Source organism: Lactuca serriola, chromosome 8 (assembly GCF_051521515.1).
Source record: "Lactuca serriola cultivar US96UC23 chromosome 8, Lser_US96UC23_V15, whole genome shotgun sequence".
Lineage (NCBI taxonomy): Eukaryota > Viridiplantae > Streptophyta > Magnoliopsida > Asterales > Asteraceae > Lactuca > Lactuca serriola.
In genome coordinates this window covers 91,206,848-91,224,162 of record NC_136415.1, presented here as the reverse complement: position 1 = coordinate 91,224,162, position 17,315 = coordinate 91,206,848, and positions in this window count along the sequence as shown.

Sequence of the window (17,315 nt, the reverse complement as noted above, 5' to 3'; positions counted from 1 at the left end):
GTCTAATATGATGACACGTGCCAAAAGAGCTACTCTTTTATTAATATAAGGATTGGTCCACCATGTCTTTTGTTATATCAGTTGATAGAGACAATGATACATAGTACAATAATTTATGGCGGCTTTTACTTACGGTGTCCCATGAATAATGATACTAAATTAACATTTAAACTATGATATTTTTATGTTTTTACAATGTCTAATCATATCATTGTCTCGTGCTTTTGAAAAATTTAATCATAACCTCTGTTTGTCGGTTCTGTAAGTTTTTTTTTGTTGTTAAGAAAAAAACATTTATATATATAAAAATTTCATCGCGGCTACTATTTGTTATCAAAAAAATTAACTATGTTTCAAATTTTATAATCTTTTTGTTATTTATAAACATACATTTATATCGACATTTGAAGCAATTTGCGGTGAAAGATTATATGGCAAATTCTCTATATTTGAATTTTGACTTAGAACATCCATAATATGAGTTTTTTTGAATTTTTTTAAAATGAAAAAGTTTTGAAAGAAGTGTAAATAGCTTTTTCAAATAGAGTTTTTTCACCATGACTTGTTAGAGCATCCATAGGGAAGCTTTTTATTTGAACTTTTCCATTAAAAATCTCATAATACTAAAGCTAATTATATGATTGTATCTCTCGCAATAGGAAAACTTTCATTTTTTTATTAATAATTTTTAAATGTTATTTACTTTTAATTAGTCAAAGATTTATGGATCTTTCAAAAGAAAAGAAAAAGCTTTTAGCTAGAGCTTTGTTAATTAACAAGCTTAGTCAAAAACCTTTGAATTAAAAAATCTCACTATATGTTTTTTTTTTCTTTTTTTTTTCAAGAGTTTGTTGTTTGATAAAACTCTTGTGAAAACACCTGTTGTGAATACTCTTAGTTAACAAGCTTTTGGGAAGAGCCTTTTCATATTTTTAGTGGGGTCATAGCTTTCAACAAATACCAAAAGCTTATTTAACCATTTTGTTGGGACATATGTAGTATTTATTATTTTTAATTTACCAAAAAACTTAATCAAAAAGTTATCCTATCGTGGAGGTAATTGAGACTTTTTATTATATTGATGTGACATGATATTTTGTTGGGGGTGACATGCAAAAAACTTAACAAAAAAGTTTTCCTATTATAGATGCTTTTAATAGTGCATATGTAACATCCAGTTCTGTTGTGCACTTGCTAAGTTGATTATTTGAATGAAATTAGAAATTTAGGGTTTTGCTTTGGGGCGTGATGCGGCCTTTATTGGTCGCGGCACAAATATGTCATGTAGGGTGCGCCGCTCCTGAGGTGATATGTGTGACGAGCCACCACAAAGCTCAAAACTTTAGGTCTTGGACATTGGACCTTATATAATGACTCTAACTAGCTAGGGTTTCTCTTATCTTCCGCATCCATCTCCAGAAAGCAAACCTATCCCCCTTTTCGTATGTTCTTGAGAGTTTAATTTGGTGTGATTTTGGAGTTAAAGCAAGGTGGTGTTGTGCAAGGAAGCAAAGATCTAGAAGAGTTCATCATTCACATTATTTATGGACCTCTGTAATTATTAAAGTTTCAACCTTTTTCATGTTTTATGTTTAGATCTAGGATCTTAAGGAGTTATAACTTAGTTTGAGTTATAACTTAGTTTGAGTTTGGAATCCCACGAGTGTTCATTAAAATCTAAATCCATTTATAATTATGTAATTCACAAAGTGAAAGCGTTATATAACCTAAAATCTTTTTAATTTATGAGCATATACCAATTATAATGATTTAAATAAAATTTCAAAACATGAAGATTTCATGACTTACACGTATCCATTTCAATATTACCTGCAACTCACAAAGAGAAAACTGAAAATCTATAACATAAATCTCACACTAAAATAAATAAACACCAAGGACTTGTGTTGCTTCAAGATAGCTACTAACACCAAACATATAAAAATGTAGCTTTCAACAAACAATATCAATAAATTCAACCACAAAGGCAACAAAATAAACAAAAATTGATTCATAGTGCAATAAGATAACTAGATTGATATGGCAACAAATATCTCCATCATATCCTTTAAGACCATAGAAATAAAATGGGATGAATTTAATTGAGAAAAAATAGAGTTGAGTATACCTTGTTCCTGCGATTTGATGAGACTCAAGTGACAAGGCGACGATTGTATAACAACCCGATATTTCAAATCAATGTAATAGTCTATGTCAACTATTGTAACTAGTTTTAAAGTAATAAAGAGAAATTATTTGAATATTATATACATTTATTTATTTATAAAGATGTATAAATTAAGATAAAAATGATCATCAAAAATAAAATATCAGATAAACTCGCTATCTATGAAGAAACTTCTAGTGGTCGTGACAAGGATTCCGGAGATATAAAGAACGCTAAAAACCTAGTTATAACGAAGAAGTTATAACCTATCGAAGTTTCGTGACGGAACCGTCACGACGCTGTGTGACGTAAAACGTGAATTTACGATAAAATGCTTTTTAGACTTAGGTACCTAAATAAAAGTTGTAGTATACGATAAACCGAGAGTGTGCATAAAAAGAACGTTCAAATCTGACTTTGTATGAGGAAGTTATTATTTTTCTAAGAATCAGCACAACAGTGTACAACCCGAAATTCGAATTATAGATCGAGCGATTTTTAGCCGACACAACCTAAATGAGAATCGAAGATCTCTTCAATAGTATCTCAACGGTAAAAAGACAGACGAAAACGGATGTCGAAGAAGTTATGAATTTTTAACGGATTTTTCTTGTCCCGACCTGTTAAAAATATAATATTAAAAATAAATTCAAAATCAACCGACGAGGTCTAAACGAAAGTTGTAGAGTACGGTCTCACCTACGCGTGGATATAAAGAACGTTAAAAATGGAGCTCGTATGCAAAAGTTATGAATTTTTGAAGTTTTGGACACACATTTCGAGACTTATCAGAAGGGGAACGCCATGCGTCCGAGGGAACGCCCCGCGTTCGCATGCAGGTGGACATGTATCTCGCATCATCGAAACTTCAGGAGCCCGGAAACCAATCACCAGACACGTCTCACCGAATGCGCTGCGTACGAGGAACGCCCTGCGCTTCGGAACGCGTTGCGTTCCTCGCAGGAACGCCCTGCGTATCGATGTCAGAAGCCTCCTATAAATAGGATGCGAGACCTCCAAGTTTAGTTTGCAAATTTCACACTTTCTTTACCTTTACACACCCTTTTAAGCTACATTAAACCCCTCGAATCTTAGTAAACCTCCCTCACACCTGAAGAAAGCCTGAAACCCCAAAGTCCTCGAGAAAATAATTTTTTTCAGTCGAAACTCTGCCTGAGCAGAACTCGATTTCCACCAAAAAATCGTGATTTCAAGTAACGAAGCGCGGCCCAAATCACCACTTATCAAGTGAGTTCATACCCTTACACTTTTTTATATCTTTTTCCATGTTTTAAAAGGGGAGAATACAAGTAAAACACTAGGAAACTTATGTTAAAATATAAACCATTGTTTATGTTTTCTGACAATTTATATAACTATTACATGAAAACATATACATACAGAACATCTTATGATACAACGGTTATCAGTTCAAATGAAACATATATTATAAACTATAATAGATATAGTTTGGGTTACATTCTCATTATTTTACCCCTTTCAGGGCAAAGAAACGAATATATAAAAATATGATTATTTTTATATTATAAACATGAAGAATTGGGTAACAGTTTCATGCATGAATATTTTCAAATAACAAAACACGTATCTCGTTGGAAATTTGTGAGTCATTCATCTTCATTGTACCTACCCAAGGTATACATGGAAGTCCTATTTTATAACCAGAGTCTTCTCCCGGAGAGCGTGATACTTGTGTATAGATCTATGCGAGATTGATGACCCCACACCCTGGCTGTTAGCTACAGCACGACCAGCAAGTTATGGGTGACAAATATCAAACATAACGACGCTTGAAGAATGTCGTGACAGACAAATCATTTTTTAGTACGGTTATGAAAACTCACATGATAAACGGCAATACGTTATTTTTACGTGAAATTAATATTATATTTATTTTACGTAATTACTCAGCACATCAAATGGTTTTTATTTTCGAATAAAACTACATGTTACAAAATTAAGTATGACATTTTTACTTATATTTTTCAATCTTGGAATATATATAAGAATACCATTCAGTTTTATGGAAAATATAGGATTTTCTGAGATAGATATGATTACTTTACAAACAAACAATTTACAACACAGTTTTATGGAAAATATAGGATTTTCCGGGATAGATATGATTATTTACAAACAAACAGCTTACATTTCGGTTTTATAGAAAATATCAGATTTTCTGGAAACTAACGTGATTTCAACTCATTGAATGACATATATTTTCATACAAATGCTTATGAACTCACCAAATTAAATGTTGACACTTTTTCTCAAATAACTTATATTCTCAGGAAACCGGTAAAACATGTACATCCACGAGTTTTTTAGAAGACGGAGCATTATAGACTCATGTCTTTTAACTTTTGTTATACATTTTGGTGTCAATATACAATGATTTGAACACATATGTAAAAACTTATACTTTATCAATGCATGGTTGTTGTACTTTGATTACTATTATGCAATTGGTGTGATAATGTACATGACGTCCTCTGCCCCTGAATGTTTCTGCCGTTCAGGTTTGGGGGTGTGACATATTGCTTGATTTCTTATGCAGCGATGGATAATATAGATAGAGAAAGTTAACAAAGAGATTGGAATGCCATTGTTTCTTACCTATACCATTTATAAAATGTTAAATTGAAATTGTCTTAGCCTAGGAGACATTTCAATTGCTAATTTGTTTATTGAGAATTGAAAAGTCGATTCAGGAACTACAAACTTGTTGCTCTAGAAATCATTTCTCCCGCTTCTACCTTTTGAGTTATGACCTAAAAAATCCTAATATTATAAGTGAACTAAAATACTAACTTACACAGAAAAGTTGTGTAACGTCCCTTTTTCAACATAAATTTTTCATTTTTATTTATTCATATATATCATAATATAGTTACATTATGCAGAAAACATGATGCAAATGTGCATGTGGAGAGTCGAGCCTTGCCTTTCTCATGAATCGTTGAAGTACCTGAAAAACATTTATTATCAACTGGGTAAACATGAAGCTTAGTGAGTTCCCCAAAGTACATATACCATAATACATATACATGCATACACGCAATGACTCACAACCTTTCGCCGATCCACTAATTGGTTCACGACCTTTTACCAATCCACCAATAATATGTCTATCTTAGACTTACGACCTACCTACCATTTCATCTTCAACACTCGGGTCTATAGGTTCTCGACCTGTCGTCGTTCTGTCTTCAAGCCCTAAGTTAACTGTAACAGATACTTTAATACAACAACATTTGCGCTCATAGAGACTACACTTTCAGCTCTACTCATACAGGCACATAGAGATTATACATTCTACTCTAGTAACTTCAAGTACATTAATAATAGGCATATAAAGAGTATCCTACTAGCTCTTATATCCTAACATACATGGATATATAGTGTAATATAGATTATACTGTGATAACTCACATGGGCAGTTACTCAGACGACTAATAGCTATCCCTTAGACAATATGGGTAACATGTCATATAATATTATTACATATTAATTTCTATGGAAATCTGGAAAAAAATATAGATCTTTCACTAATTCAAAATATACTTTCATAGCTATCAAATAAGGATCAGTTAGACAGGACAGTTGGGAGGCATGATCATTTATTCATATAGTTTTTCTAAAATCCAACAACCAAGCCAACATGCTCATTCTAGACACCTCTCTCGTAAGTAGACTAATCAGAATATTTAACTTGAATTAAAATGACTAATTTGGTAGTTATAGGTTCCTAATAACAATTATAAATATAATTATAAGTTATCCTTAAAGCTTAGTCAACGTAGCTTAACTTACAGAGATTTCTAACGAAAACTCGAAAAGTCGCAGGCAGGACTCTAACCCAAACACTTCTATTTGTTGGGATCTTTGATGCTCCAGAATTTTTCTAAGCTAAGATACTTCAAAACCTCGAAGAAAAGACATCAAAATCGGCTTAACGGTTTGAGAGGGAATTCTGGAAAATGTGAGGAGAAATAGGGAGCAATTGCAGCATTTATAGGCGAATTATTATTATTATTATTATTATTATTATTATTATTTTTTGGGGGGGGGGGGGGGGGTACGTGTCGCGTTGTGGCTTGGTAAGTACGCTTTTCTCCAAAATGGTGATACGTGACAAATGCTGAGTGGTGCGGCGTTGCCCCTTCTAGAAACGTGTGCGTATAATTTTTCAATTTTTCAAAAAATCATATATTTCTCATACGAGTTCCGTTTTCGACGTTCTATATATATCCATTCGTAGCTATCGATGATTAATACAACTTTCTTTTAGACTTCGTTGGCTAATTTTCACTTTATTTTTAAAGTTATATTTTTAAAGGGCTTATATTGTTAAAACTCGTATAAAATCACAAATCTTTCCTACGAATTCCATTCTCGACTGTCTTAAACCGACAAAATCCTATTCACGAGATCTTTAACTCTCGTTTAGATTGTCTTCACTAACAATCAACCGATTTGAATTTAGATTTATGTATCCACGCTGTTATGCTGAAACTTTGAAAAATCATAACTTCCTCGTATGAAATCAGATTTGAACATTCTCTATATGCACGCTTTCGCTTTTATGAGTACTACGACTTTCATTTAGATTACTTAAGCTAATAAGCAACCTATCTCCGATTCATATTTTTACGACGTACTTTGTCATATAGGGCTGAACATGAAACTTCGAAAAATCTTAACTCATTCATACGAATTCAAATTCAAGTGTTCTGTATATCTACGAAAATCGTATTGATGTCTACTACACGTTTATAATGATTAATTTTACTAAAAAGTATTATATTTCTATTTTGAATTTTATAAACAAACGATTTATATTTAATTCTACTGTAGAGTGAAAATGGGGCGTTACAGGTTCATGAAGAGGTGAATTAGAAAAAAAAATCATGCAAGGACTCAAATGCGTATCAATTACCAGATGGCTAAATCAACACTAATTGCCAAGCAAGCTTCATAAAACTGGTTAATATCTTGAGTAGTTTAATATATATACAAATATGACAGAGCTAAAGTTAGGGCCCTAAAATTCTACAGGGTCTGGGTGTCGCCCAACTTCCCCCTATTGGCATAAGTCTGTCTGCTTGTCTTAGGTGGTGCATGCAATTGATTCGTTTGAGTACCTGGATGAGTGTGTTACTTCAACTCTTCTGATTAAGGTGAGTTATCTCACTATACAATGTATTACAGTATATATCATTTATATGATAGGATGTAGGTGTACTACAAAATATTGATTGTGCAAGTAGGCTAATATAGTCTTTTTCATGTTGATTGTTATATGATATGTTGATAAATTATGTTGATGGGTTGATGGTGGAACAACACCGGCTCTGATCCTAGAATACTTATTGTTGATGGTAGACAACATTAGAGACGTTATTTGTTGATGATTACTAGACGACACCAAAGCTGTTAGTCGTTTTTAAACAGGTGGACCGACACTAGATCTGAGAGCTTTTGTTTGTATGCATTGAATATGTATTACAGTATGTGATATTTTGGGAAAGTCACTAAGATTTGTACTTCTAGTTGTTGATTAATATTTTCATGTAGTTTCGTTGATCGTGAAAAGGGTCTAGCTTGAGTGTATTACATACGCATTGTTACTGGTTTTATTATAGACTTTCGTTGTTTTATGAAAATTATGATAAAAATTTTATGATATGGTTTTGATGGTGAAGAAAAAAATTAATACTTCGGTTTTATGAAAATGGTTTAATGTTTTATTTATGTTTTTAAAATGAAATCTTTTTGTTAAAATTTGAGATATTACATCATTTTTTCGGTCACATGGCGAGGTGAGTAAAAAGGGTGTCCAAATGGATCCATCAAATGTTGAATGTGCAAAAGAACAAGAGAGGTTTTTACAAAAATGAATCCAAATCTTTACTACCAACAAGAGCTTAAGGTTATGTTTGGCGGACTAGTTGAAAAGCTAGCTGATGGCTGAAAAGCTAGTTGTTAAATAAAAAGCTAGCTGATAGCTGAAAAGCTAGCTGATAAAAAATAACGTTTGGTAAAACTAGCTGAAATATATAAAATTACATAAAAGGACATGTAAGAATATGTGTTTCTATAATTAATTAAAGGGTGTATTTGGAAAATTTTAAAAAAGCTCCTAAAAAGCTAGTCTAACTAGCTTTTCAAAAAACTAGCTTATCAGTTACTTTTTGGCTTACCAAACACGACAACATAAAAAAGCTCGAAAAATAAGCTAGCTTATCAGCTAGCTGTGGCGCGCCAAACACAGCCTAAATGCGTTTTGGACCAAAAAAAATTAAATTTAAGAAAAAAAGTTATATTGCATGGTACATATAAAGGCTTTAAAATTTTAAATATTCAAAAATCGTATTATATATATATATATATATATATATATATATATATATAGAGAGAGAGAGAGAGAGAGAGATAGAGAGAGAGAGAGGGTTCAATTAAGAAAAAAAAGGTTGAGAATGGGGAATCATTCTCGACCACTCATTTATTTTTGCCGCAAAAGCTTCCGTCGTACCAGTAGAAATGGGAAATGAATAGACATATGTTTTCCAACAAAACATGTTTCCTTAAACTATGTTAATCATTACTTTAATATATACAAAAACATAGTTTTTTCGTTTTTTTTTTAATTTTTAAGAATCTATTTTTATCGAAAAATGATTTTAAATATACCAAAATTCATGATTCTTTATTCTCTACAAATAGACATCCATATTGATATAGTTTTAAGATAAAATAAAAAAAAATTATATTTTCAGCTATCGTTATTCAAAAGTAAATAAAAATGAATCAAGTTTTTACTATAGTACATTCGTTATTTACTTATGAATAAAAACTATGATTATTTTTTTTTACAATTTAAATATCATTCATATATGAATATAACATATAATAAACATAGTATATTCATATTTAAATATTAGACGATGCATTCACTTGTGAATATTACATAGTATATTCACTTGTAAATATTAGATGGTATATTCACTTATGAATATTAGATAATATTTTCATATCTGAATATTACATAGTATTACATGGTATATCACATGTGAATATTATATAGTATATTCACTTATGAATATTACACAGTATATTCTCATATGAATATTACAAGGTATTTTCACACACACACACACACACACACACATATATATATATATATATATATATATATATATACATATAATTATTATATGTTATTCACATATGAATAACATACAGACTTGCATATTTGTTTTTTTTTTGTTTTAATAATCATATACTGATTCAGGTGAGAAAACATATTCGTATATGAATATAACGTTGTAATTTAGTTTATGCATTTCATCAAACAGTTGAAGTGCATACAATTTAACTTTTTTAAAAATGTTAAAAACATGATACTTTGACTATTTAAATCTTACAAAATAGTAGATTGATAGAAAATTATACGAAATTTTTCAAAAAAAAAAACGATTTGATCTTTTTCTAACCTCAATTTTGAAGTTTTATTTGATAATCGATGTTGAATGAATGATATGAAGTGGATTTTTTGTTAATGATCGATGATGTTGATCTAATGACGTCGGGAGTATAATTAATCGTAGATGTTGAAGATCTGATCGTATTCAAACACAAATGAAGGTTGGATTAAAAGAACCAAAAACAAATTTTTGTTATTAACTGTTGAATCATGTTGATAAACATGTTATTGACGAAGATCGATGATTGATTAACACTGGATGATGGTTTAATTGAAGAAATCTGGATGGTTGTTAAAGGTTGGAGGAAAAATTTGGATGGTGAACGATCGATTAGAAATAGGTTTGAACTGTTATCTATTTCTATACAGTTACGTATATGAGATTGAAGGTTATTATCATATTTACAAGTTTACCACCGTGTCTTTTTATGCTTAGATTAAATGAGTGGCTAAGAATGATTCCCCCATTCTCAACCTTTCTCTCTCTCTCTCTCTCTCTCTCTCTATATATATATATATATATATATATATATATATATATATATATATATATATATATATATATATATATATATAGGGAGTGGTTCAAATGAGAACCACAAAATATTAAGAACCCCCATTACTTAGTAAATATTTACATGATATTCTTATTAAACATATGAAAATCCTATTTTTTTTTTCTCTTTTCGATACAAAAAGGGCAAAATTGTAATTTTTGTAGTATAATCTTTCTATTCTTATATGCTCTCATATTAAAACACATAACTTATATAAATTACAACTTTATACAGTCTATTTATAGTTTAATTCACAAAATTCACAACTTAATACAAACCATTTTATAATAATTCACAAACTCAAAGAAATCAAAAATTCAAACTCTACTACTATGTAACGCCCGTAGATCCGGGCTAGTCAATTTAGAGACGATAAGCATCAAAAATGACTTTTTGATGGAAGATTGTTTAGAAGGATTAATCTTAACTAAGTTATAGTATATGTTACGAGGTTTCCGAATATATAAAGAACGTCGAAATCCGAGTTATAACGAAGAAGTTATGACCTGTCGAAGTTTCGCGACAGAACCGGCACGACACAACACGACGTAAATAGTGAATTTACGTTAGAACGATATTTATCCAAAAACATCTAAATGAGAATTGAATATCTCATCGATAGTAGTGCAACGACGGAAAGACAGACAAAAACGGACGTCAGACGAAGGAGTTATGAGTTTATAACAGAGTTTTCTTGTCCCGGCCTACTAAAAAAATAATATATAAGTAATATAATTATAATATATTAAAAATAAAGTCAAAATTAGCCAATGGAGTCTAAACAAGAGTTGTAGAGCATAATCTCACATTCGCGTCGATATAAAGAACGTCGAAAACGGAGTTCATATGCGAAAGTTATGAATTTCTGAAGTTCGGGGCGCGAAACCCCAAAACTGTCATATACCACGACGTGGCAAGTCTTCTGACACCTCCGGGAGTCCCCCAGATGAAACTTGCGATGACACATGCAGTGACGACCAAGCTCACAACGTGGAAAAATGTGCCTCGACGTGGCAAGGGCAGATTTTTCCCTATAAATAGATTTGAAGGGCCAGCCGAGTTTGGTTGCTCATTCTCTCATCTCTCACCCATATTACCTCGATTTACGTGCAAAGAAGTACCCCGAAGCTCCGTTATCATCCCAAGACCCGAAGCAAGTCCTGAAGATCCCGAAGAGCGTTATTCTCGAGCCAAAGCTCTACCCGCGAGGAGCCCGATTTTTGTGAAGATCTTCCAGATCTACTGATGAATACTACTTCTGCAAGTCGTAGTGCTATCCGATCATCTTTTGATCAAGTGAGTGCGTGGTCACTTTCTTCTAACACATATATATGAAGTGTTTGCCATGAAATACGTGCTATGTGTATAATATAAAGTTGTTTATACGTGTGGGTGTATAGTCCCTTTCATAAACACGATTTTAATACAAGTATTGTTGGAATGTATTAAGTATATGTTTTGTGTGAGTGTGTGGTCACTTTCTTCTAACACATATATATATATGAAGTGTTTTCCATGAAATACGTGCTATGTGTATAATATAAAGTTGTTTATACGTGTGGGTGTATAGTCCCTTTCATAAACACGATTTTAATACAAGTATTGTTGGAATGTATTAAGTATATGTTTTGTGTGAGTGTGTAGTTACTTTCACCTTACACATAGATATGCAGTATTTGCTATGAAATACGTGCTATGTGTTTATATATTGTTTGTTTACTTGAGACAGATGCTGAATGGTTGTTTCATACAAGTTTTTTTAAATGATTAAAACTGTATATGTAATTTATATCTACAAATATGTTGGGTAGAACCTGGGTAGATGAAATAGTTGATACAAGATAAAATGATAAGAAGTTTGAATGATATTGATGTTCTAGTCAACTAGTGGAATAGAGATGGTGACCATAGATTGTTCTAGACAATCCAATGAAAATTTAACAGGTTTGCAACCCGTAGGTGTTTTGAACTCAATGTGTTCATTAGGTATTTTTGAACTCTATGTGTTCACTAGGTGTTTTGAACTCAATGTTTTCATTAGGTATTTTGAACTATATGTGTTCACTTGGTGTCCTTGAACTCAATGTGTTCATTAGGTATTTTGAACTATATGTGTTCATTAAGTATTTTAGAACTCAATGTGTTCATTAGGTATTTTGAACTCTATGTGTTCACTTGGTGTTTGAACTCAATGTGTTCATTAGGTATTTTTGAACTCTATGTGTTCACTTGGTGTTTGAACTCAATGTGTTCATTAAGTGTTTTTGAACTAGATGTGTTCACTTGGTGTAGTTGAACTAAGTGTGTACACTAAGTGTTTTAGAACTAAGTATTCACCAGATGTTTTGAATTAAGCGTTCACTAGGAGGGTTAGAACTAGGTGTTCATTAAGTTTGTTAAACTAAGTGTTTACCGGTTGTAATTTGAGGACCTTGGCAACGATGTCACTTCGTGCATATACCTCAGGTCTATCCTTAGGAATAAAGGATAGATGATTCTTAGGGTAGATTCTTAAGATAAACGAAGATAATGGGGATAGGTAATTGGGTTGATTGTTTGATGATTGAATATATATATATATATATATATATATATATATGATATAATATTATGGGTTGAAAAACCTATATGCTCACCAGGCTCCCAAGCCTGACCCACTCAGTTTAATTGTATCATAGGTATCGATACGAAGCTGCTTTGCACTGAGAGATTAAAGGAGATGTAAATCACTAGAGTAAATAAATGTATGTTTTGTTTATGCTTATGTGTCTGTATCGAAACATGACATCCCGAGATTTTATTATTTAATGAAAATACATTCTCTTTGAGAAATGTTTTGATAAGTTTTTATCATATCTTGTTTTGGGAACAAATTCTGCAACCGTTTTCTTTAAACGATCACTCTGATTTATAAAACAAAGCATAAACAAATCGGTCTTTTCTGGCCGTGAAATTGAGGATGTCACATACTACCACCACTACACGCTGCAACCAACCACCTATATCAACATCGCAACCATTATTTTCTTCTAAATCTGATTTGTAAACAAAGTCATGTATTAATAACTTAAATACTACATTCACAATCTAATAAAACAATTTATTTCACTCATTTTGAATTTAATGCAAAATTATTATTAAAACTAATGTATTCTTATATACCTATACAACACAAAAAAAAATATTCAGAAAAAAAAATTAACAATAAAATTTATACATAAATCATTCATATTTTAAATTGTGAATTTAATATATTATGTCATGAATAAAATTTACATTATTTCAAAAGCAAACAAAATAATTATAAAATAATCACAGCTTAATGTCAATTCATTCACAGCTTAATACAATCAACTTATAGTTTAATACACAAAATTCACAGCTTAATATAGTCAGATCATAGTCTAAGAAGAAAACACACAGTTTAATGCAGTCAATTCACAGTTTAAAACACAAAAATCACAGTTTATGACACACAATTCAAAAGTTTATTACACAAAAAGTATGCATCCACAACCATATTTTCAACTTAACACTCTTTATATAGTCAATTCAAAGTTTATACACAAAATTCATAGCTTAATACAAGTAACTTCATAGTTCATACACATAATTCACAGCTTAATCTAGTCAATTTACAATTCAAACACAAAATTCACAGCTTAATACAGTCAATTCGTAATTTAAAAAGAAAATTCAAAGCTTAATGCAATCAATCCGCAGTTTAAAACACAAAAATGATAGCTTAGTACACTATTCTCATTTTAATATACAAAAAGTAGTATTCACATATGTATTATCAACTTAAAACACTTATTACAATTAATACACAATTTAATATAGAAAATTCACAAACTAGTATAATAAATTCAAATTTTAATTAAAAAAATTATACATTCACAACTTAATAGCAGTTAAAACTAAGATTAACAAAATTATACGACAAATGAGTGATTTAAACTTTTAATTAATTGTTAAATACAGAAAATCTACGGTTTAATACAAAAAAAAAGTATACATTCAAAAGCGTACTATCAACTTAAAATTTTTAATACAATCAATTCACTGTTTAGTACAATTAATTCATAGTTAAATATACAAAACTCACAACTTAATATAGTCAATTTACAGTTTATACAACAAATTCACAGCTTAAAGCATTCAATTCACAGTTTTAAACACAAATATCACAGTTAAATACACAAACTTCATAGTTTGATATACTGTAACGACCCAAAAATTCCGTTTGAATAACATTACTTAAACCATGATTGTCAAACCATAACATAATTCTTAACATAAAATCAGAGTATTCATTCAAAACATAATCTTGATATCAGAGTGAAACATCTCAGACTGACTAAATATGGTGCGTGCCATGCAATCATCCCGAGCTCTTCCCTCCGCTACCGGAAGTACCTGAAACCAAAACTAAAAACTGTAAGCACGAATCTTAGTGAGCTCCCCCAAACTACCACATACCATACAATAACATATAAAGCACATATTGGGCCTTGCCCATAGCATCGGAACAAAGTCCGAACTAACTGGGGCCTTGCCCCCTGCATCAGACCGAAATTCAGAAACTGCATCAGACCGAAGTCCAGACTAACTGGGGCCTTGCCCCCCGCATCGGACCGAAGTCCGGACTAACTGGGGCCTTGCCCCCTGCATCGGACCGAAATCCGGAAACTGCATCAGACCGAAGCCCGGACTAACTGGGGCCTTGCCCCTGCATCAGACCGAAATCCGGACTAACCAGCTGAACATAGCATAGCATAATCATCATTACTAGCATAAATACAAATACTGCATACTGCATCGGACCGAAGTCCGAAACACATAACACAAAAACATGCTTGAATCACAAAGACATCAAGCACACTGAACTACTACATCGGACCGAAGTCCAGAAACTATTGCTAACTTGATGGGTCGGCATTGTGGCCGTAGACCCGTTCCTACTGGAAGGAAACTCACCTGAACTGCTGAACTCAGCCGATAACCCTCTGGCTGCTAACCGACAACTCTCTGAAATGCTGCTCCTCTAGCTCCCTGAGCAACCAATACCAATAACAACACCTAAACTAAACTGTCCTCCCGGGGTCAACTAAGTCAACCTTGGTAAAAGTCCTGGTCAAAGTCAACCTTCCTGATTGACTCTACTCGCCGAGTCGCCCCAGGACTCGTCGAGTTGAACAATCTCTGAATTCCGTCTTGACCAACTCACTGAATCGCCAACCAACTCGCAGATCCAAAGCTTAACTAAAAGAGGTTGGGGGTTCTGGGATCTGACTTGCCGAGTCCAAGAACATAATCGCCGAGTCCAAGGCAATCTTCAACAGACTCACCGAGTTGTTCTTCCAACTCGTCTAGTCAATGCACATGTTCATACAACTCGTCGAGTACACCTATGTGACTCGCTGAGTCTCTCCAGTTCTCAATCCATTCAGAGGCTTTTCGATCCATGCAGGGGCTCCAAACCATAGATCCACCCCTCTACAATCTAACCCTCACATAAAGTTGCAAACTTTACCTGAAACCAAAGAGATATAGGCCCAAAACACAATATGGCTAGGGTTAAGGACTAAGGGGCTTCACCAACAACTCTTAAACAGATACTTTATGACATTATGGACCATCACAAGCCTAGATCTAAACTCCAAACCCGAAATAGATTTCAAACAAGTTAAAGAATTCCCAAAACAACCACCAAGGATGAACCAAAAAGGAAGTAGCTCAAGATAAGGGCTCCTTACCTCAGAGATGTGCCCAAAACTGATGTAGATCCCAGATCTATACAAGCCCCTTGATGCTAGCTTCCAGTTTCCCAAGCTCCTTCCACCAATTTCCTCTTCCAAGCCCCAATCTCCTCAATAATGAAGCCTCTCACGAATTTAGGGTTTTTCTGGAACTCCCTGGGGGATTAGGAGGATGTGAGAGGGACATAAAGTCCTTTAAATAGGGTGCAAACCCTAAGATTAGGGTTTTCTCATTCCAGCACCAACTCGTCGAGTCCAGCTTCCGACTCGGCGCGTTGGTCACTTAATTCGCGATCCAAACCCGCTCCAACTTGACGATTAAGTATACCTACTCATCGAGTCCCTTCTTCAATTTACACTTTAAGCCCGTAACTCAGACTTCTGAAATTTGGGATGTTACATATAAAAAAATATGCATTCACAACTAAATTCACAGCTTAACAACTTACCAAATTTTATTGAGGCATTTCATCAAACACCTTGTGTGCATCTTTTTTTCAGAACTTCCTTTTGTAAGCACCATCAATGTAAACACCATACACACCAGATCTAACCTGAAAATGGACAAACACATCATATCTGATGTCGATTTGGTGGTGTTTTGACCAGAGATAAGAGAGTCAGAGACGAAAATGAGTTATATATGAGAAGGAGGCGACACATAACAGATCTAGTACAAATCTGACAAACATTTCGCCGGTGATGGAACATATCAGAGAAAAAAATAAGTTCAAGAGTTCTGGAACAAAAAGAGATCAAGATTAACACCTGTAGGTTGAGATGATGACTACGATTTGTGATTTTTGATGCTCCGACAACGACACTAACGGTGGGGGAAAAGATCTGATGTAGATCCAACGATGGAATGATGAAATAGAAAGAAAAACCTTTGTATAATAACACCAAATTCTCAAATCTACATCAAATATGAATTGATCGGGTGTAAATGAAGATAAAGGCAGTCTTCAGTGGTTGTTTGAATAAAGAAGTAGATCTGGAGGTGGTCGGACATCTGGAGGCAACAGAGAGCTTCATACTCCGTCACATCTATTATTCCGACGAAGTAGATTGAAGAGTTCTTCTCGTGCTTCATCAGATCTGAAACATTGGAGATCTGGAGAAGAAGCATATTCAGACTTCAAAATAGAGTGTAGTGTTTTCTAGGTGTTCCAATGGTGCTGGTGAGATAGATGGTGGTGGAAGGAGGTGGCGCTCAGTGGTAATGGCAGATTTGAAGTTAGGGGTTCTAGATCTGAAGGCGAATGCACCAGATATGAAGGTGGCGGCTCTAGATCTGAAGATTGTCGTATATCAGCGACGAC